We start from the raw sequence: 24437 nt of genomic DNA, 5'->3' as shown, positions 1-24437 counted from the left end.
ACATAACTTTCTACAAATATCAACACTTTAGAGGAGAAAATGTATGTTTCCTCTCTTTCACAAAAGTTAAATTTATTTCCTCAACTGAAAATGTTAAATAAGAAATAAAAACAGTTGTTTTTTTCTTTCCTAAATAACACATTTCATTTTGCCAAAAATTGTAGTCTCTCTTCTGTCAAAACTACTTGAGCCTTATTTAGCTGGACTTGAGGCAAAACCTTCTCTTTGAGATCAAAAAGTTGCCGACTTCTGGGTTTAGTCAATGACATCTTTTGTAGGCATAAGACGACAAAATGTAGAATTGCTTAGGTGGTACGAATGCTTGTTCAAGGCACCGTGTGCCGACAGTGTTAACAGAAAACCAGATTTAAAAGAGTAGACTCCAGAGTTGTGGGTTTTGTTGTGGTCCCGTCTCCCCAGGCTTCTTGTGTGAATCTCAACACTACTTAAGTACAGGTGTCGAATGACATAATGGTGGTGGGCAGCTCCGTTCCTGGAGCGGGGGAGCGAATTGATACTGTTGGATAGAAATGGTTCACTGAGAGCAGCCCGAAGTGGAGAGGGGATCATCAAGGATAAGAGGAAAGACGGAAGGAAGTGATGAGATTGAAAAGAAACAAGAGGAAAATGGACGGGGTGGAGAACGGTAAGCACGGATAAGTCCTTTGACAAGTGAGCTCTGAGCTAAAGAAAGCCATTCAGACAAAAAAAAAAAAAATCTGCCAAGTTTGTTTTATTCATGGTGTGGACAGCCACAGCTTTACGATATAGTTTTAAAGCCAACACACAAAAAGGTAAGTAGAACACAAAAGCTTCCGATCTTTGCCTTCGCCCCCGTTTCCCCCGTTGCGTGACATTTCATTGAGGCAGATCTCCATGTCATGTTGAAGATTATTAAATGATTCAACATTTTCTGACAGCCCAGAATTTGCTGGCATTCTCATCTCTTATTCTCTTTAATCACGTCCTCTTTGAATCCAAACCTGTTTCGCTCAATTTTGCCTTGAACCGAAAACAAAAAATCCCAGAGAAAGCCTCGACTCCAAAGCAAACAGTGACAATCAGCATTTATTGTCAAAGCTTTTTTTTTTTTTTTTTTTTGGTTTCCTGCCACCTAATAATATGTTCAGTAATGGGATGTAGAATGGAGTTGTTTGCTGCTGCTGTTCAAGAATAACATTCCACCGGGATAATGAATTTATCTCTTTGAGCCTCCTCTCAAAGACGAGCTACCTCCTAAGTCTGGAATGAATTATTTAAATGAAGTTGAAGTTTTTGTGTGTCTTACAGGCCACGAGGCATCAGAGCGTAATACATTTCAGGAGCTGCTTCATTTGATTGGATGTTGAAGGGAGGGAAAAAAAGCAAAAAGCAAAAAAAAAAAAAAACATCTTCTTGAAAGTCACAAGCCAGCTTATCCACAGGCACACACTCACTTAACACAGCGCACCAGAAAACTCCTCTGGGTTGATTCTAATGATACCCGTTTGATTTATACAGCAGATGAGTTTGTAAAATAAAAAAGAGCCATAGAAATGACCTACTAATCCAAATCTTTGCCTTTGTTTCCCACCATGTTTCTTTTTTTTTTTTTTTTTTGAAAGAAGCACAAATGAAGGGAACCTTATCACAAAAGACACTGGAAATACAACATATTTCCTTGGGCATTGTTGCGGCGTTTGCATCTCCGTGGCCTATATTTCCTGCATTTGGATGCTTTTCGACACGCAAATGACAAACAGTTGCATCACGGAAAGGTCTTTTTATTTAATTCATTTACCAAAAAAACCCAACAAAAATTCAGTTCAGAATAAGCTTTTGTTGTTTTTTTTTTTTTTTTTTGCTCAACTTGAATGAATTTGCGTTTTCCATTATTTTCATCTGAAACTCGAAAACAAAATTCTGTCAAAGATTAAAAGAAAAACAAAAAAATGTCCTAAACACTGGAGCGTGGATGTAGTGGTGAAAGGCTCACGGAGGATCCTCTATGTAATCTCGGGGCACCAGGATTGGCTCAGACCGGACTCAAAGCTGCTGTTGCAAAGAGAGACCCAAAGACAGTAGCAAATTTTCTAAATCCCTTGTAGACACAGAAAGTTAAGACAAGCAGGGTGCCATAAAACAAAGCCCTAACCCATACATCTACACATCCCACACAACCCCTGGCACAGACATACAGCCCTTGGCATTCCTGGTTCCTCAAATCTTCTCAGAGCCAGATATTGACAGAAAAAAAAAAAAAAAAGAGTAAAAATCCCACCTTTGCTTTCTAAATCATGAGCTGTCTCAGCAAAATAAGCCAGATAAACCTTATGTGCTACAATCACATTGTAAATTTGATTTAGATTTATTTATTTTTTCCTCTCATTGATATTTCGCTCTTTACCGCTACTTGTCCGGCAAGCACCTCGTTCTTACGTGGCAACGGGAGTTTATAAGGATTTCTTGACAAAGCCGTGTCTTTTGATGAGCATTTGTTCCCTCTGGAGACAGAACGGAGTCGTTTTCCATTAAGAGCGAAATGCCTGCTAGAAAACAAATAAAAACAGGGCCTCTCTCATCATTAGATCTTAAGCGCTTAATCCCACATGGAGGCGGGTCCACTCTTCCATGGTAAATCTTCTCATTGTATCTAGTATATATGGATTTCCTCCCGGAGTGTTGCTGCATGCCAAGTTGTGGATGCTGACCCCTCCAGGCAGAGGACAATCTTCGCCATCAGGAAGCTCTTTTGGGTCAATCCGAGGGGAGCGGAAAAAAAGAGTGACTTATGGACTTACGGATTAAGTGGTGAAAGAGGTCTAGAACTGAGATGGAAAAGAGCATTAGTTGTGAAAACAAATGCTTTTGTTCCTAAAAAAAAAAAAAAAAAAAAAAAAAACTCGCAGAAATGCGGGTTTTTCTGTGACGCCGTGAGTTGTGAGCTTTGAGTCAAAGCTGGATTTCATTCCCGCTGAGTGAAAACTCGCTCTTGATTTATATCTCCTTTTTCTTCTCCTACTCATAAAAGACGCCCACGCGCGTACGCGCACAAAGGAACCCTTACCTACATGCAGTATTTATTCAAGTCAGAGTTGCTGCTCACCATAGGGGTAAATATTGATAACAGCTGACGAACTTGGCATAAAAGGGTTTTTGCTTTTAGCATTTATGAAAATGGCAGGAAGGCTTTGTAATCACATGGCATTTTATACCAGGCATGCAGGCAATTTTATTGTTGTCTTTGCTCCTTGTGGAAGCTTCAAGGCTCCTCAGCGAGGAAACAACAATAGCCTCGTTGTTCTGTCTCTTCTACATCCCTCCCCTAGCAGAACGAACATAAAACTCTTCCTACTGTGCGCCCCAGCCAGTCTCCCTTGTATCTGTGCTTCTCTGGCGCAGAAGGAATATTTTCTAAAGTGTTACAGTTTAGGGCATGGCATGGATGTCAGCAGTGAAATGAATAAATAATATGCCCTCAGGTCTCATTTTGAAGAAGCGGAATCTTATCTGAAATGACTTTTCAGTCTGGGTAAACCTATAGCATCCAGATGGGAGAGAGGGACTCTCTCCTCCCTTCAGTCTGCTTGAAAAGAGATGGTTCAGGAGTTGAGATGTCCAGATCAGAGCTGCGATGGCTGGTCCCTGATCTGTTTCCTTTTTATTTATTTTTATGTTGTCGTAAACTCAACTCAACTTGGACCGTCGAAGAGGTTTGACATAACTTTTGGGCCCTCGTTGACCCTCCATGTGGTTCAAAGTTCTTTCAGCGGGAGAATGGCTTCACCGTCAGAGAAGCCGGTGGAGTGACGGGAGTTTCATTGTAAGAATCACCAAACAGTGGCGATCATACTCCTCTCTCCAATATCTTGCTTCATGTTGCTAATCAGCAACATACAGCAAGAAATATGCAGTAGGTATCTTCAGGCCATGGCCTGAAGATACCTACTGCATATTTCTTCGCCTCAAGAAAGATACATTTGTGTTTTTGAGCACAAGTCCGGTCGCATTAAAGTAGTTCATGACTTGGCCTGCGTTTGGCAATAAATTGAACATAATGTCTCTTAAGGCATAACCAGCTACTTTCAGCTTACAGAACATTATGGAAAATGCGTGACATTTTGTGTAAGAAGTAACCTGCCCTTCTAAATTTACTAGATGTTTATTCAGTATTTGTTGCTTAAGTTTATGTATAAAATCTAAATAACCAAAAATGTGTTAAAGATAACACAGATGTAGATCTAACAAGCTTCCTGATGGATTTGAAAAAAATTTTTATATTCATGCTAGTAGTAAAGGAGGCTGCACAGTTAGTAGCACTGTTACCTTGCAGCAAGAAGGTTCAGGGTTCGATTCCCGGCCTGCGGTCTTTCTGCATGGAGTTTGTATGTTCGTGCTCTTTCAATCTGTTGCACCCAGAGTGAATCGCAGACAGGTCAAAAATAAAGATTTCCCTTTAAAATAGCTTCTCACAATTATGTGCTTTTTCTTATTTATGAAACACCTTGATGGTACTGAAAGTAGGTAATTTCTTCAGCAACACAGATGTTGGTGCTGTTAAAAAGGCTACATGCAGCACGTTGGTCGGAGTTTCTAAGCGAACAGGCGCAGGTCAGGGTCAAATACAGCTGAAGCTTGCCCAATTTGATTTATTGGCGAATCTCTGAGGAGTTGTTGTCGGACTCGCAATAATATTAGGAGGGAAAGTTGGAAAGAGGGACATGGGAAATGATTGGGAAAGGCTGCTGCAAATGTTTGGAAGTGCAGATGTGCAGCCTAAACTATGAGAGCCTATCTTCAGTGTTTGCTCTAGGCTTCTTTGATGCAAAGCAGGCACAGAATAGGAGAAGAGATTTGATGGTGCTGTGCAGTGTGTGTGTCTGTGTGTTTGTGTGTGTGTGCGTGTTGTGTGCAGTTTTCGCGTAAGCACAGACAACTTGAGGCCACATTTGCCCGCAGCACTTGGACGTGGCCTACTTCTAAGTGTGCAGTCATTAATGTGCTCCGCTTTAAGTACACAAATGGGATTTTAATTCATACCCAGAATTTTGTATGCAGACCATCTGTTTGGTGTCTTTTCGTTCATTAAATGCAGAGCTGCGTTGAATATACAAATATGATGTGCAAGAAAAATTGTACTGATTTCAGGAAGCTTTATTGTCCCAAAAGAGAGGAAATGTGGAACGACGTTTGGTATCCTTTGTGTCTTCTTGTGGGTGTTGTGCTTGAATGATGTCTTGTAGGAGACACCTTAAGTGCAATGTCTAGGGCTCAGGCGTCGGCAGTAATGTCGGGTCAACCTCTCCTCTCCTCTGTGTGCAATGGCATGTCAATGGGGTATTAAAGCATTAGAACGCATAAATTACAGCCATACCGGTTAGGTCATTGTCAAGGAACTTAGATCGGCTTCTGTTATCTCTGTGGTATCAGTGAAAAGATTAAAAAGGAAAAACATAATAATAATTGAAGGTTGTAATAATTTTAATTGACGCTACATTTAGACCAATTTGAAAGAATAGCTCCAGTGTATTTGGAGACAACATTTAACCGTTTTCAGCTGCCCTCCTTTTCGATCTGAAGGCCGCCGCGCTATCGCAGATCAAGGTATGGCTCGGTATCGCAGTAAATGGATAAGTGCACTTCTCAAAGACGGGTGTGGAGGTGGGTGATGGGGGGCAACCAGCACAATAAGAAGGGATGCATTACCTAATAGATCTGGCAGAAATACAGAGCTCAGGGTGGTCTGATAAAGCTGGGTTACAGTACTTTAATCAATCACGAAGAACACAAGCCAATTTAGGAAGAAGGCTGACATTCAGGATAGGCTTTCAGACAGGATTAGAAATAGTGAATGGAAAGTAAACATATCTGCCGGGCCGAGCTGAAAGGACTTTTGTCGGAGGATGGTGTTTCCTCCTCTGTGTGTGATACTGATGCATGTCTCTGGCTCACACCTCACCGCCAGCCAATCCTGCCCACCTTTCTGTGTTTGAGAGGTAACATTATGTCTTACCAGCTTATCTCCTTGGATTTTTTGTTTTTTTTCTCACTAAATGCAAATGCGTGCTTGTACAAAAAGACAGCAGTGTCTGCCTCGGTTGTTTACTCTCCCTCCAGGAAAAGGGCACTGTCATTTAAAATTTTCCTCTGGACCTCTTCCTCATCTTGGATTCTCGAGACTAACTAACGATATCCAGAATGTCAACGTGAACAACGTGAGAAAACAAGACGCAGGTAGAAAGGAAGTGGCGTTTCTGAACCCAAAACAGTTCTCATCTAAAACTAAACCAGTCTTTGGTAAAACAGTTAGGTAAAACAATGATATTTGTCTTGTGTAAAAATTGATAAAGCTTTTGAAACCATCAATTTTGGTGTTTTCCCAAACTGAGTTCGAAAGACTCTCTGCTCAGCATTGAATTAACCGGGCCTTCTCAGTCTTTAAATTGTTTCAATATTTTTTTACTTGAGATAATCACCTTCAATAAAAACAATATCAGTTGTTAGCGCCACTGCTTCTTGTTTCTACGTCTCTACAGTAGTAAACACATCCAGAGCTGACTGTCAAGCTTAAAGCAATAACCCCGAAAACAATAGTTTACAATAGTGACTAAGACACAACTAGTATTTTGCTAAACACACCTTTGCACGATGCAGTAATTTATAATTTCACCTCTAACGTAACAGAAGCCAATTTCTTACATTTAAAATAGAAAAGCAACAATTACAGCAACTATAAGAGTAATATTCATATTTTATGACTATATATCGTTTTTTTTTTTCTTTTTTAGAAGTAATTAATATGTGGTAGACACTTTCCCAGTTATAATTTTGCCAATAATATTGTTTTTCTCACGTCTTTTGTAAAAAACATGAAGCCGTAAAACACCAGCTTTTAAGATTATTGGACGGGACGTTTACTCTTTATAGAGTTTGAAAATAAGCTAATTTTAGCTTGATCTGCTGTCGACTGCATGACAAACTCTCAGCTTGCCAACATTCATTTTGGATCTGTTTAGGACTGAGGGCAGGCGCTGCTTTCAGTTTTTTTTTTTTCTGTTTTAAAGAAAGTGACATGAAAGCGTTTTTTAGCGGAAGTGTAATTTGTAATCGCCTGCTTTCAGCGAGCTGACCAACAGTGAGCTCGCTGAGAGAGAGAGAGGGAGAGAGAGAGAGTCATTATTCTTCCCTAACAAATATTTTTGTGATCTTTAGTCACAAATTTGCGACACCCTGAAATCAAAAACCCATAGTGCCTATAGTTTCCCTCTCGGAAAGTTTAAGACTTTATTCTCCAAAGCTCATTTGTTGGCTCACAACATTCAAACGTCGTCCTTACTTCTAACTCCAAGGTCGTAACCTTTGAACGATCAATAGACACAGCAGTCATTATTGTGATAAGGCCATTGTTGAACGATGGTTATTGCTATCACTCAGTAATCCTCCTATCTCCTGTAAATCCACCCACCTCTGAAGGAATCTAACATGGGATGAATTATGATTGAAAGACCTGAATTGTTTTTGCATGTCCAAACAGAGATGACATGTTATTGGTCTGAGGTGACAGCTTATAGGATTTCTGTCAACAGTTTACTGAATTTAATTCAAAAGTCCTCGGGATTCACCTTCTAAGTATCAAACGTCTTTATTTGACCTTTGCTAGATCCGAAATCTACCCTCAGAAAACCAGCATCTTCTTCTGAAATGTCAAAGATTATATTTTAAATAGTCCTCCTGCATAATAAAGTGCGATCCAATCCTTGGCCACCCCTTATTATTGGCTGACGGAGGCCGTGCAGCTCAGTGTGCATGCGTTTGGTCTTTGTTTACGCTGGAGATGAAGGTCAGCCCCTCATTAGAGCTGCAGCATCTTTTTTGATGTTGTGATATACATAGTAATCAAGTGCGGCTCACATTGGTAGTTACTGTTGACCTTTAGTTAAAAGCACATCAAAGTCTGGTTCTTTCAAAACTTAATTATCCAATAAAACTACTGGTTTCATGTACAGTGGACAGACCTCATTTAATCATCTTTCATTAGGCTACAGTAACCCTGCATGTACCCCATGTGTGCAGCAGAGCACACGTCGCCATATTCACGGGTCCATTACGCTTTTATGAACACTGCTCAAACGTGCACATTTTTATGTTTTCGCAAAGTAGATTCCCCCGGATTTTGCTGTCTGACGTGCACTGGCTTCCGGTTTAGGATTTAGAAATTCTGCTTGCGGCACAGCGGTGCACATTGGCACCTCTAACTTTTCTGCAACTACCGGGGATTTGCATGTCAATGACATAATTTTACTACTCCGCTCCTGGCGTTTGTGAAAGCTGTGCAAGAAAGCCAAGTAATCAAGATCTGTGAACAGAAACCTTAGATGGATTTACTGTACGTTGCTGCATTTATAAATATCCAATTTTTCCTCAAACATCATCCAAGATCATGAATCACAATCAAGGACTCAGATGTATGATTTAGCACTGTTTTAAAAAAAGTACAAGTAATATTTCAGTGGATCTCTCAAGGGAGAAATTGATGGCATTGCCAAAAGTCCTGCGTGTGACATAGTTGCAACCATGCTGTATAATGACTCGCTGCAATACATTCAGATCTGAGCCATTCATTTAATTTATGTTCCTTCAGCAAGTCCAGATCTTAAAAGCATATTTTACCTGAATGAGGAATATCTCGCAGCTTGCACATTACTGCTGCAAACGTTGAGGCGCGTTATTAGCTCATTAAATCCACAGGCAGCATCTGGGTCACATCTCTGCTTTGTGTGAATAAGATTAGGAGAGGCTTTTCATACTGAATGATGAAGCTGAAGTTTCAGATTGAACAAAAAAGCAGCATCCTCCTTGCTTAGTATCTTCCTTTGATTAGTATCTTATTTACCGTATTAGGCCACTGACAGACTCATCTCATCTGGGCTTGCAGCTAAAGGTGTTTGCGTGCACCTTTGAGCGCATACACAAATCTTTTAGCACATAACTAGCTCTTGCAGACCTTTTAAAGGTCTATCGTAGAGTAGCATTTATTATTATTATTTTTCCAAAGAACAAATATGCATTAAAGAGAATAAAAAGTTGTGTTTATTGAATAAAAATGTTTATTTTTGGTGAGTTTAATAAGTAGAAAAAGATAAGTGACAAATCAGCACCAGTCAAGAAAAACTGATTTAAATCTGGCCAATTGATTTTTTTTTTTTTACATCTGTTCCTGGTTAATCCATGTTTTTTGATGGCTTTGGCTATTTCTGATTTCTTAATACTTATTATTTAATCAGCAACAACCAGTATTACAACCCCTGCGCATTTTTGTTAATATAAACTTTAAAACAAGGGGGGGGTCACATGTTTTGAAACATTATAAAAAATTTTTTTAAAAAGTGCCATTTCATCACTTGACCTAAAAATCACCAGAGGCAACAAAGGGATTGATGGTCCATTTTGATACCTGGAAGATTATTTGGCGCATTTATATGTGTTTATTTCTTTTCTATTTGGTAGCAAATTTTGTTTTTAAATTTTAAGTTTTGTTTTATAAAGTTAATTGAAATGCAGTTGAATGACAGTGTTGATTATTATTTATCAATGCTGTTTTTCTTTTTTTTTTGAGCTGGTGCACAGCTAAACGACGACGAGCTTTTCAAAGGGCTGGCACAGAGAGAGGACCTCGTTTCCGTTTTCTTCAGCGGAGAATCGTGTCCAGTTGGGGCAGGAGTTTGTTTTCTGCATCTCTGCCAGGAAATGCCAGCCAGGCTATAGATTCACTTCTCCACTACACTGTAAATTACGCTCATTATTCCACTATTATGCTACAATCTTTTTCAATCGCCTTAACATTAGAACCAGTAGGAAAACAATGTCAATATTGCATGTGTAAGGGGACTTTATAATGTAATACCAGTGATCTTGGAGCCACGGTTGTGAGATCAACTCCTTGTTGTAATTACCAGACGGATTTTAATTAGCTCACAGAAAATCCTCAGTTCAACCTTGTATGTTCTTTAGGTGTTAATACTTGCTTTAGAAAAAAAAAATAAATGTTTGATTCACTCTGATCAATGTTCAATGCATTGCATATGAGATTTCTTAAAGTCTGGTAGCTTAGCTGTTCAGTATAGGATTAAATCTCAAAATAACCCAAGTGATATTCTCAAAATCGGTCCAAATGGAGATGGGTTGACCGACTTGTCTTCACAGCATCATTTAGACAAGACGGGTGGGGGAACACTTGCTGTTTTACGTTTTCAGATGACGGTTCTCAAGCCTGATTCGCTTTATACAAGCAATGTTGTGCCGCCGCTGTTCGGATTCCTTGCACTTGCCTGAATTTTATTAGAGAAAGACCCCAGAAGACTGAAAAAGATCCATCCTCCTTTCCACTGTAAGCCAGAAATTGATGTTTGTGCTGCGATGTTATACGTGCTGTCCTCATAGCCGAGCAGATGAGAAGAGCAGCTTGAAATATCACCTGAATTTTCTTTGCTATGCTTGCGTGGATCCTCCTCACTAAATCTAATAAAAAAAAAATCGTCTCACTACAGATGTGGAAACGTTATACAAACAATCAGAAGACACAACATTTGGATGAAGCATAGCATACATAAATAAAATATCTATGATGCAGGTTGTATATAATGATGCAATTACCTGGATTCGCTCAATCTTAGGCGTGTTGTTGATCTATGATAAATCAGACTACATGCTCTGTTACATAAAAAAAACACACATTTTAGCTCCAGAAGTCACATCTTCTGCACTCGAACCACTAGATTCAAATGTAATTCATTTATTTGAACAAACAGTTTGGATGTTGTAATAGTTTGATTTTAATCACATTTCCCCCATAAAAATGAATAAATAGTAAAAATAAACAAATACCAACCAAATTGATTTAAACAACGGAATTGAATTGAAAACCTTTCTAACCGCAGTCAAAACATGCTCAATACTCAAGTATTTTTTTTATAGGTTTGCACAGTAGAATCAATCAATCAATAATACTTCATAGTGAAATTGCTAAAAGAATTTTACGGTGAAATGGTGATTATGAAAAAATAAATTAAATTTCTTCTGGGACATCCATCTGTTTGGAAAGACAACATTATGGTTTTATCTGGGCCCGTCACCAGCACAACCACCATTAATTTCAGAATTGCAGGCATACCATCCCAAATGACTTGAAAACAAGGAAATCGCTTTGCAGTTATGAAGTCGGTTTATTGAAACTGTAATGTTAGAAAATGTCCCCTAATATTGTAATTGTGAAGAGATACGCTCATTGAGACAGCTTTGTTTGGACAAGGTTGTGCATAGATGCATCTGACTTTTTCTTTTTTTCAGCAAATTCAAATTCAAATTCAAAAATACTTTATTCACCCCAAAGGGAAATGAAATAAAACTGCAACTGCTTTTGTGTACCAGGTGCAGGAGAGACATGCAAAACTATCCAGGGTCAGGATTGCACAAACAGAAGCAGGTTTGTGCAATTGGAACAAAAATGTTAATTGTAAATTTTGATTTTAAGGGAATATAAGACGGAAAATCCACTTTTATAGCCTTTTATACATGTTTGATGTACTTTGAGCGTCTAGGAGTGCACAAAAAGGCTATTCTCTCATGGCGCTGCATAGATACCTTCATATTTTCAGTCTGTTCATTTTTCTCTATTGCCTTTTTGTTTATTACGTCACTGCATTTGCTGTGGAACTGGTAAACAAGGTCATGACTAATCAGTTTTATGAATCCACCATTTGTTTTCCTCGTAGTGACTTTGTTGTCCAACCTCAGTTATGTCGAAGTTGCAAGCAGATAAGTCAAAATGTTTGGTTCTCACTTGTACTAATGCACGCGATTCCTTACATCATCCCCCGGCATCAGAGCCTCTTTGAGGTGTCTGGTTAAATTTTATTTTTCTCAGTAATGTACCAGTGGAGAAAGTCTGTTTACGTGGAGCTTCAGCAGCCTCCACCAGTATCAATCGGGAGTTTTCCAAAAGACTTTATCTGATTGAGGGTCAGTTTCTTCTCTCTGTGGAAGTAAGGGACTCAGCAAAATGGAAAGATGCTAATAGTGCAACAATTACAATCAGTGTTATTTTAAACAAAAATGTTGTGTATTAATGAAGTCCTGGCTATTGGTTTGATAGCATTGTGCCATCTGGTTTTGTTACCACTGTGTGCTAACTTTTAGCTGCCTCCTTCTGGAAATAACTGTACTGCAAGTTTTGGATATAATTATTTGACTTTGTTAATGTCTTGGAGATCACATGCAGACATTCAGTGACGTTCTTGACGCTCCCATTAGTTAACTCCTTATTTATCTTGAGGATTTGTGTACTTCATTTAAGTTGTGGTAGCATGGATATTTTAATAGGTATCCAACATGCATGGACACCGTAGTTAAGCTGCACTGAATATTGTAGGTAGTTGGTATGAATGGAGCTGCTTGTTTTGTGCATAGTTAATATTTCTTGAGTGATTTAATCTTTGAAATGTAGTACAATCATTACTATACGATGTGCAGCATTTTAGGGTAACCTTTCGTTTACCGTCTGATTCATTTCCAGCACCTCGTCCGAAGGTTTCATCACCTCCTGCTCGTTGGTTAGCGGAACGGCTCCTGGTTCAACCTGGTTATGCCTTGTGTGGCTTGTTATATTTACACTGCATCACAAAGATAGCCACAGACTGCACTTGCAGCTTAGGAAAGCTTTTAATATCACCAAGCTGTGTGTACATCTTAAATATATTTATGTTGTCATTCAAATTATTTATATTTTTAATAGCATGTTGGAGTAATCTTGATGATAAACGCATTTGAATTTTTTTTTTAAAATCAGTTTTTAACTGTAAGCTCAGCACTCATTTTCAGTTTAATTAAGTTGATTAGCATCATATGTTGCTTTCCACGTCATATTGCTATATACAGTTGGTTTCACACTCGGTGTGCACACATTTAAGAGAGAAGCCATATATAGATGTGAGAATGGGTCGCTGGCTCCGTTTGCAGCTTTAAGGCTTCGAGATGAAACCTGCCCTAATCATTTTAGGCAAACAAGAGAAAACAGCTGGTTTAAACACTGTCAGCAGTTAAGGGAGAGGCCGTTATCTATTGGCTTTGCGACCAGATAATTCATCTCAACAGGTGATCACCTGCAAATCTGTCTTTATTTGGGCTGCCCAACTCCCTTCTGTGAGTTTTCTTGTCCATTTGGTCAGGAGTCACATTCATGGCATCCTTCATCCAGCGGTCAAGGACTGAGATGGAGATGACTTATCAGCATGCAAAGCAGCAGCACAGTCAATACTCACCAAATCCGATATGCTTGTACAAAAAAAACAAAAAAACATCAGAAACGTTCCAGCGATTCGCCGTCAGATGCTGCTACTTCTTTGCCCTTGAATTTTATGCCAAATCTCTTAAGTAATAATGACTGCACAGGCCCTGTGTCTGATGAAAAAAGCAAATGAAAGGACAAGGAGGCCCTCATTTTTCACTGTTGTAGTGGCACTCATTCCCAGCAGGAGCTTTTATGAGGCTGCAGTTTGGTTTGACATTTTTGTGAATGTTGGTTCTGAAACATGCCAATCACCTTGATTTAATGTGGCACGCTGTTGTTCATCAAGCTCAGGAGCTTATACTAAAGAGAGAGCCTTCAAGTGCGGTATGTGTGTGCATTTATCACCGACGTCGCTGTATTCAAGCATATGTTTAAAGTACACTTTTTTTGAGCAATCAGTTTAGGAAAATGCTTGCCACATTTCTGAGTCACATGCAGATTGCAATTTTTGTCACAAGCTACACTTCTTTCAAAATGGAAGCTGCGCCCCGATGTGGATTGGTGTCTTTGGAGAGCAGAACTGAGCATGATGACATCAGATTGGATTGTTGGCTTTCCTTTTTGACGTTTTAATTGTTTTGCCCCCATATTTGCTTCACAAAAATGTGAAAATATTTTAGCAATATTTTTGAAAAAGCTAAAAATCTGTTTGTTTTTTTCATTTTAGCCGGACTAGAGGTTTGACAAATTACAAGCCATCTTCTGTAATATGTATTGAGTATAGAAAATTTCAGTCCTTTTAGTGACATTATTACTAAGTAGTGGCATAAAGATGCATGGGTTCGCTGTAACGTTTCCTATAAAAGGAATAACATGTCTGTCTTTATTCATTAAGGAAGCATTTAAACTTAGTACAGGATAGAGGGATGTTAACAAATAATCGATTTACAATTAATTGTCAATCAATGGTTAAAAAATTACTTCACCTAAACAGACCTTCCCTCAGTGTCCATTAGAGGGAGCTGCTGGTCTTGCTTAAGCAAAGGCAGTTGTAAAAGAAATAATCATGGCGAGGCAACCCAGAACTGTAAAATGATATGGTCCGGTGTGGGAAGCAAAATGTATTTTGTGCGTTATTGAAATATAAATACTCGACAGGCGCCTAAAATGTAGTTCATGCAGCCGTGTTGTATTTCAAAGCAGAATCAACTTCTAAAACAAAAACTACTCATGTGCTACAGAAGCGAGGATGTGATAACAGGAAAGCAGAAAACCGTAACTTGATTGAGAAAGCAATGGTGAGTGCTTTTGTGAGTTGATGTATCCAAGTGTTGACATGAACAACCATAATCATCTGCGTAGACGGGCGGCAACAAGCAAGGTAGCTGAACTGAGTGTCCATCTCGCCACTGACAGACTGAATGTTAGACCTAAATGTTATCTTGTCCTTAAATGATATTTTTAGATCTCTGTTCATGGGGAATTAAGGATTCGGGGTGTTTTCTATTCATCAACTTAATAGGTTTCTGTTGTATTACATTTTGTAAATATATGTAACTTTAATTTGTGAGACAATCATGCTGATAGAAAAAAAATAAAGAAAATGGCCACTTATCGGTTAAATTAAGATCATTCAACTTTAAATTAATTTAAAGTTAATTAAATTAATTTAATTAATTTAATTAATTGATTGTATCAATACAAGTTATTGATACAATCAATAACTTGTATCCCCAATAGACAAATATTTTTCTGTTTTAATTGATGAATGTGGAACGTTTGCATCTCCTGGTGTGTTTTACACTTAGCATTGCAGGCATAACAAATGAAGAAACTGGATAACTACATAAGCCAGGGCATTTCTGCTTCACACAAAGGATCTCTGGGGATGGTACCCTAATTGCATGACTGACTTTATTAAATCAGGGTTACCCTGGCATCAAAGTAGACAGGTTTCATATTGAAATATCATCCTTTGTTTATATGACCTTCAGCCTTCTGGATTATGTATTTTAATATGTGCATGAGATGAGAATGAGCAGCCAATTTCTTTTAAAACATCTTTTTTATATTTGGTCTCTCATAATCATGGTCAGTATTAAATGACTTTGGGTTGTAAAACCTGACTTACCTCCAACATCTTATTCTCTCATTTCTTTAAGCTAATGTCATTAAGTACACAACACAACTAAAGAGGTGTTTTCTTTCTTACTTCAAAATAAGAGTCTTAAGCAAAGACACAATAGGGGCTATTTTAAAGCATAAAGATTGTACTTTTGTTGCCATTGCATGCTGATGGCAACTAGTTAGCAAGTTGCAAAACAGACATAAAGGAAACACTGTGGCACGTTAAAATCACAAAATTTCTGCACCCCTAGTGACAAGCTAATGTAAAGATTTTCTTTTTCAAGGTGTCCGTCATACTTTCTGTCTGTAATTGCATATTCTGCCCGGCTAACAACGTAACAGCAACTGATTCCGTTGTAATCAGTGATTACACCTTTTCAGGTCAGGATAGCTTGCTTCGTTTGAAGTTCGATGTTGCAGAGCACTAATGCGGCTTTGCGAATGTCTTTGTTCCGGAGTAGTTACTATAATAACAGTGTGGAGAGTCAGATGCTCCATCTAGTCAGAAACCCTTATTTGTTCCTTTTTTTTTTTATCAGAGTCCATTCAGCCTCTCTCTAAGGGATGTCGAGGCGTAGGAGTACATTTGGCAGTGTGCTCAGACTTTTTATTGCAATGCACAGTTCTCTCTGCTGTAGGAGAATAAAGACTCGACGCAACAGTATGTGTGCAAAGAAGAATGAACTCTGTGCATTTTCCTCTGCATATGGGATCAGTTGGGGGACATCAGAAAGTGTTGTGCCGGTGGGGCCATTTTGAATAATGATGAATAGGAATTGGACTAGCAGAATTCAACATGTCCCATTAATCAGGTACTGAAGAATTGGGGAGGAGGGTCTTTAATGGCATGTACTTGTTGGAGTGCCATCTTGCATTAAGGGCTAATAACCTGATTTAGAGTCAGCACAGCGCCCGCCTCTGCTGCCCTCTCCCAGCCAGCTCCCTCCCCAGCCCCCGCCCTCCTACTTCCATCACCCCAGTTGTATTTATTATGGGCTGCAAGGCCACGGTGATGAGACGATCAATACATCTGGGATGATGAGGGAGAGCTCATGCAGTCTCTCCCTTTCACCGTTTCGTCCCTTGGCAGTGCTTCAGCAGGTAGGGAGATCAAAGCGGAGAGGACCTCTGAGATGCTGCTTGTGAAGAGACTGATGAAGTCCTCTGTGCCGCACGTACTCCAAGCACACACACACACGCACACACGCAAGCACACACTTCATCACAATGTCCTGCGTCCTTGCTCTGTCCTGATTAGAAAGTTTGACCCGATGTAGTTTGTGTGAGTCAAATTAGTGTTATCACACACATGCTGCTGATGTGTGGAAATCCAAACATGATAAAATGCCTCACGTGAAATTGGAACGGACCATGAAATGCATGCATATATGTATGCCTATGGATTTTTAGCAGTACGCTTTTGAAGGCCTTGGGTTGATATGCGGTATTTGCTGCTTAGGGGGATCAATATGGGGTGCTTTTACCAGCTGAACCCATAACAGATAACGTGTGACTGACCTTAATTCAAATTGAAGCGGAGCAAATGTCACTATAAAGTGTTTACTCTTTCTTACTGGGTTCCTTGCAAGTTAACTAGAGAGGAGAGAAGAAGAGTCACAGACTAAGGCTGGATGCTGGATTGTATTCAACCCCTTGATCTCAGCATGTTGTTTCTAAGTTATAAAGCCTCTTTAGGAAGCTGGACGCTTGAAGGCAGAAGAATAAGGATTGTGCCTGCTGACAGAATAAAACAACATTCTGGGATAATAATTGTAATGCCACCAAACATGGAAATTGCAAAAAGATAACATTCTCAAATTTAATACATACTTTATCATCACAAATTTGAAAAAAACACATTTTCACGTATAATTTGGCATACATTCTGCACAACTAAAACGCAAACAAGTCTTTCAAAAGGAGATAAGCAATATAATAATTGTGCACAGCCTTACAATAACACGTAGCTGAAGTAACTTGAAGTAAAGGCATTTAATTTTCTTTGGTAGGAGTCTTATTAGCATCCCACATCTGGGCATGATATATTTCCCAACTAAGCTTTGCAAAAATTCCCCATGTCAGATATAACCCTAACTATTCCAAAAAAAAAAAAGTCCTTTCATAAAATCTTTCTTATGTGGAGTTTGATACCATGAGAGATGCTGTAAAATACCGTCATGTTTGTAGCAGATACCTATTTTGAGTCAAAGCTGGCGGGTGTTTGAAATTGATAATAATAATTGATAATAATTGATATAAATTTGTTATAAAAGTATTACTGATTGCACTTTAAAAATTAGGTAACTTTATGTAATTAAAGGTAAAGTTTAAACAGTAATGATTTCCTGGTTAATGTCAAGTTGTCATAACAAAGACATTTTGAATAATGTCAACTTTGTATTAAAAGTGTCATAATTTACCGAATGACGCTTTATGACAACAGTCATAAATATTCATGAAGGCTTATTCATGTTCATGACAGGCGTTATGTCATGTTTATGATGGTGTCATGTCAGTCTTAGTCACCTCCCTTCAAATAAAGTGTTACCATATATTTTGATGACCGTTTACCTTCCAAATGAAGACATATGATGTCACATACTGTGTGTTTATGAGATAACTGGTAATATTTCAGCTCTTAAAGGAGCTCACTGTTTCAGTTGAATGTATGAACCGTTTTTAAGAGGAATTGGGTCAGGTTTGGGGGTACAGAAAACCCTCTGCCAACAAGATGCACTCTTATGTTTCTCTTGCTAGTTTTACTGCATGCACGTGAGAAATATGAATCAGAACAGCTTTATTAGTTTTAGAGTTTTGTTTCCTCAGGCAATCTAAAACATGTGGTTGGGTTCGAGATTTAAAGAAGCTGCCTGGAGTTGGGAAACTATCATCACTGTGATTTAAATACAATGTTAATATTTCTTACTTCTTTAAATACATGAAACGGACAGATGGACGGATATTCAGAAGTAATGATTTCCTGGTTAAAATCATTAACCAGGAAATGATTTTCCTGGTTAATGAAAATCATTAATATTTTTTTTTTAGTTAAAAAAATAAAAAAATACCACCCTTATATTGGATTGAGAACAGAAAAGAAATAAACGTTCTACAACATTTATTTCTGCATTACTTATAATTTTAAAATTTAACATATATTTAATTATTTTAGCTGCATTTCTAAAAGCTTGGAGAGCAGTGTGTTTACCACTGCGTTGCATCACCTCTTCTTTTTGACAAATGTGGAACAGCGAGACGCCTTATAGATTCATAACAAAAATATTTTTGCAGTCTTCGTGCATACAGAAATTTTTACGCTTCACACGCTTCAGAGTCTTTTTATCTAAATGTTCCTTTCATATAGAGTCTTAGCACTTTCCGTCGATAAAAAGTCGGGGCTGTTGGCTGATATTCACACTGTTTTGATCGTACTTTTTTAATTGTTGCATAATCTGCTTTGATAGTGTATTTTTAAAAGAAGCAGTGGGATTGTGTGAAAGGGAATGTAATGTAGATGACGGGGATCAAACCAGCTTAACATAAAAGGTTCAGAAAAATCGGCAAAAACCATAGAAGGTAGACCACAGAAATCTGTTCTGGATGCCCAAAAACAATGTTTGTTTGTTTTCACATATGACAGTTTTAAGAATTAGGTCTACTTGTACTCTAAGAAAAGCATCTTTCTCAGCATTACAGTCTTTAGCAACAAATAGAGAACGATTTGCTAATCCAAACTGACTGCAGGAATGGCTCAGTTTTCAATCTGTCAGCCAACGAGAAAGAAAGGTTACATGTGTATTCACACGGTGTAAATATCTGGTTTTAACAGGATAAATACAAATGTACTGTAAGATTATTTTTTTCTAAACATTTCTATTTCTATATAGACCGTTTTTTTTTGTTTTTTTTTCCAATAACACACTTTAACACAAGAGGGAGAAAATGGCCACACGTGGTGGGTAATGATTCACTAAGGAGCAATTTCAATTTCACTTGAAGTGCTTTGAAAGACTTGTTTTCTTTCTTACCTAAATGCATTGTTTTGATTTAAATTGGCAGGTACGAACAATTTAGTTGCAAAATACATCAAGTCACAGTTGGTATCCCAGTAACGGTGTGTGTCAAATTGCAATCGCAAAGGAATGGATTTAAATAATATATGTGTGCAAGTTAGACGCATTCAACCTGCCCTTCATTACGGAGGATCTAAAGTTCGTGCAAAGCGGTGTGTACGCTGCGTAACTGAGAAAAAAAGGAAAGAAATAAGAAAATGTGGGTTAATCATATTCAATTTTGTCATTGCTATTTTAGCCGTACTATATATTGCACAATATTTCCCAGATATTGTGCAACCCTGGTAAATAATTATTTAAGAAATATGAGTCTTTACTGTTTATGATGGTAATATTTACTGATAGACTGTTGCAGATGTTTGCTAGGTGCTTTTTCGCTTCTTTTTTTTTTTCAAAGATCTTTTCATATTGAACGGCGTTCCCTACAAGTGCTGGGATTCTGCATTATTTCATATTCGAGTATTGTACAGACACATAAGCAGGAATTAAATGTTTCCGTTGCTTTAGTGCATAATCCTTTGAACACAAGGATACGACACTAAAGTCTACAAGTCTTTTTTTGGCTCTGCGACAGGAATCCCACTGAGCCGGGGAGGCACTTTGTCAGTATGACTTCTCTAGCATTTTGAAGGCTTTGTCAGCCCTTTGCCCCCAGCAATTCATGCCTTGTAGTCCCCAGATTGGATATGGATGGCTTTTCATGTATTATAACATAGCAGGTGCTGGTTTTGTCGGCTTCTCTAAGCCGTATTGTCCACGGCAAATATTCCATTTGCAGAGGTTTCGGAGCAGGTGGAACCATCTACGGCACTAACAAAATATATGTATGTATTGTAAATAAAATGAGGGCTCTTTTATCTAAAGCTGAGAGAGTGTATGCCACCAGTAGGTAATCTGGCAACGCGCGGCTGCAGCGATAACAGCACCTTCAGGGACGTCAGGATTGCTTTTCTCTCACTGGTTGCGTGCCCTGCAACGGCTGTTGATACATTATAAATCATTTACACAGTCATTTTGGAATGCAATATCCCCTTCTAAATGCTGGCTTTTCTTCTCTGTGGTTTATTAGAGTGAACTCGGCAGTAGGCACGCAAGTCTGAGGGGGACCCTAAGCCATAGAAATTGAAAATTGATCAGCAAGTGTGGGAATCTGTTAGTCCTGGCACCACAGCTTGCACCACGGGACTGTTGATTAGCATTTACAGTACAACGCGTTCACCAAAGGTAGCCTTGCTGCCTGCAGCTAGATGCCCCATCCTGCGTTCTTCCCATAGCGTGATCACCTGTGAGAGCAAACCAGAGTGGTAAAATGTCATTTCCATTATCCTCTTTTGTGCAAAAAATTAAAAGGAAAATGAAGAAATTATATTCTCCGTGTCATTACACAGGACATTAAACTTGTACTATGTTATTAGTCTTCAGTGATTGGTTCACACTTCAGGATTTAAGCACATACTGTCAGAGGGGGAGTATTATATAAAATCAACTCTTTTGAGCTTTACAACATATTTTGCAGTTATTCCCTCAACAAAAACATGCAATGTTACTTTGAATCTTGCATGCGTGTTTCAGAAATCCTTTCATCTCCAACTATTCAGCTGGTCACTGAGTACGCCCTTGAGGACTAGGCTCCTCCTCAGACCTGCAGTTTCCAAGCTTGTGTATCACAGAGCAGCCCTTCGCGCTACTCTCCCGGTCAGGTCCTGCAGACTAGCCAGCAGCAATTAGCAAACACCTGGTGGAACTGTGGATCCGCTGAGCTCATTATATGAGCTACTTCTCAGTGAAACGCTGGTGAAAACATTTTTGAAGGGTCAATAGAGGAGTCCTGCTGTGATGACTTCCTGAAGACAGAGTTTCAGACGGAGCAGGAGTTTTTAAAAGCCTAATTTCAAGGCGTTGATGAAACAAATTTCTTTTGACCCCTATTGAGTAAAAATGGGTTAATGCATGCTAAAACGTTTCAGATTTGTATTTTTTTTCTTTTGTTTAACTAAAAAACATTCATAATTGCCATTATACTCATATGTTCTTCGTTTTGTGAATGTATCACATAAAACTCCAATTAAATGCATTGACGTTTGTTGTGGTGAGGTGGCAGATAATGGAAAAGTTCAAAGGGTACAACTATGCACTGCAATATAATTGGCTTGGTATAAAGTGAAGAATAATTACCTGCTGACAGTTAATGCCTTTCCCCATACCAGTTGTCTTATGAGCATCCTCAGGCCTCAGCCTGGCAGGTTGCACCACACTTAATTATATTATGGATTGATGATAGCACTAAGAGCCACGCCATGTTTGTGTGAACTGTTTAATATCATGACAGAAAAGGACTCCCAGAGTCAATAATAATGACTGGCTAAAAATGGTAGGTTGTCAGGGAACTTGCACTAATTTTCCTGTCCTCTTCCCTTTGCAGCGCCGGCTGGAAGATCTGACGAGCGCACTGGGAGGCGAGTGAGTGAGGACCTGCATATCTGCGGCTGTTTCTCATCATTTCTAAGCTGGTGGGCTTCTATATCACAGCTGATGACTGTCCCTCCGGAGGCTGGATTACAGGGGTTAGCGGCAAGCCTGAGTGTTTGCTGAAGGGCGTGCCCCGGCTTGTATGTTGGTCACCTACGCTCGCTCTCGCTCACAGGGATCATGTGGCTTTGTCCGAGGAGAAATCGTTTCCCCTTGCAGAACTGGCGCGGCGTCCACAGTTGCACCAATTTCAGCGTGTCCTTGTGGGTTTTAAGCTTCTGCTGGTGCTTCGCGGCCCTGCGAGGTCAGAACTACCACCCCACCGTGAACACGCAGTACGGGAAGCTCCGCGGGGTGAGGGTGCCCCTACCGAGTGAGATCCTGGGGCCCGTCGACCAGTACCTGGGGGTCCCCTACGCGGCTCCGCCCGTGGGAGAGAAGCGCTTCATGCCCCCAGAGCCGCCTTCTTCCTGGTCGGGGATCAAAAACGCCACCCACTTCGCCCCCGTCTGCCCCCAGAATATTCACAATGCAGTGCCAGAGATCATGATGCCAATATGGTTCACCTTTAACCTGGATATAGTTACCACGTACATACAGGATCAGCACGAAGACTGTCTTTACCTAAACATCTATGTTCCAACGGAGGATGGTGAGTGTGTCGAGTATGAAATCCAAAACTGTCCTCCTCTTTTCTCCTGTCTCTGCTTCCCACTCCTCCTGTCCTATCTCAGAAACTCTGTGTCACCTTTTTGTTCCTTTTCGAGCAGAGCATGACCTGTTGTCTGGCGCATGCTGTGTACGTGTTCATTAGCTCAGCCTTCCATCTTGATTAGATCTTCCTCTTAGTCTTTTCATCAACTCTCCCCTTCCATGCCAATGTTAGAAGTTCCTCTTTTGACAACTAAATGACTCCTCAATATGACTAAACATGAAAGAAAAGCAAATTTAATCCAAGAGACGGATTGGAAATACTCGATGCACCTTTTCTTTGCCCTCACTGTCTTGACTTGTTCTGGGGATATGACCTATATAGTAGCCTGCCTCATAAGTGAATGATCTTCTGTAGGGTTGGTGAAATATTCTGTCTGGTACATGAGAAGCCTGTGGCATCAGCCTGATCTATGTAAGACCCTTTACTCTCCTTCCTTTGTCCAGTTTGCTTCCTATTAAGCAGAAAAAGTAGAATATTAGGATGCACAAAAAGCATTTTTATTTTTATCGTTATTATTTGTGGATATTGACTCCTTAAACAGTATTCACTACTCACCACTTAAAGGAGAGCCATACAGAAAAATTTCACATAAACCTAATGGGCAATGCCAAAAACGGCAGAAAAGTTTCGGAAAGTTTAACCAGCCTGTCCTCTGTGTGGCTGTAATGGGTCTTAAATAGAAGTGCATGTGAATATGGGCTTCTTTTGTCCCAAGGTGCAGCAAATTCATTCCACCATTTCAGAATATTTCTGCAGCAACACCCCAGTTACTTTTTTTTTTTCAACAGGACCTCTGTTGTTCTTGTCGTTGATATAAAAGTCTAGTGAGGGTGGGAGGAGGGAAAAAAAAAGGGAGAATACGAGTCTCAGCTGTTGCATGTCACCTGGGTTCTGTTCCAGAGCGCTCTGTTATTTTGTAGTTTTTCCATTCATTTTACAGTCAAAAGAATATCCAAGGAATGTGCGAGGAAACCCAACAAGAAAATATGTAGAAAAGGAGGTATGTAAAAACAAAAAAAAAGCAACATGGAACGAAAGGGAAGGAAATGAAAGAGTGAAGAGAGTGATTCATGCTTCCTATCACCATCTACCAACTCCAAAATCAAAGTGCTAATTGGGAAAAATGTGGGCCTTGTGACTCAAATCAACCTTGACATAAGTGTGAGGGTTGAGTAAGTGCTTGATTCCAGTTTGTGTATGTCAGTGTGCGTAAGTTGTGTTTGTCTTTTGTCTCGATGTGTGAATGTGAGCCAAGAGTTGAGAAATATGGTCCCTAAATAAACACTGGGTTGAGAATGTGTACATTTTAATTTGTGACGTTTTGGGAAGTTTATTTTGAAAATGTAACTTTTTATGAAGTGGGGTACTGTGAAGTAGCTACCGGCAATTATAGCTTTACCTGAAGTGGAAGTTCAATGCAGGGGAGTCGTGCAAAGTCGGAAAAATTGAACAAAAATTGCACAAAGGTTCCTACTCAAACAATCTGTAGAAAATTTAAAGTCACATCCACTATAGGTTGAAACGTAATTAATTCATGTTTTAGCTACTGTGTTCAAACTAAACAAATGAAAAGCTGTAATTTATTCTGCCACTCTCATCGTGCGTAGCTGGGCGAAAGTGACTTGATAGCAAACTACCTGATTATCACATCGACTGAGAATCAAATTTCTCCCAAATTTAAGTCCAGTGAAGCTGTGAAGCTAACTTTTGGACCATCCCCTCTGGTGTTGGATGTTTCTTTCAATTAATCCTCTGAAAAATCCGAGACGCTTATTAAAACACCAGAATC

The sequence above is a fragment of the Poecilia mexicana genome, unplaced genomic scaffold, assembly GCF_051168715.1.
Source record: "Poecilia mexicana isolate PSO_F unplaced genomic scaffold, ASM5116871v1 scaffold_10, whole genome shotgun sequence".
In the NCBI taxonomy this organism is placed as follows: domain Eukaryota; kingdom Metazoa; phylum Chordata; class Actinopteri; order Cyprinodontiformes; family Poeciliidae; genus Poecilia; species Poecilia mexicana.
The sequence above is the reverse complement of the archived record's forward strand: the minus strand, read 5'-3'. Positions refer to the sequence as shown.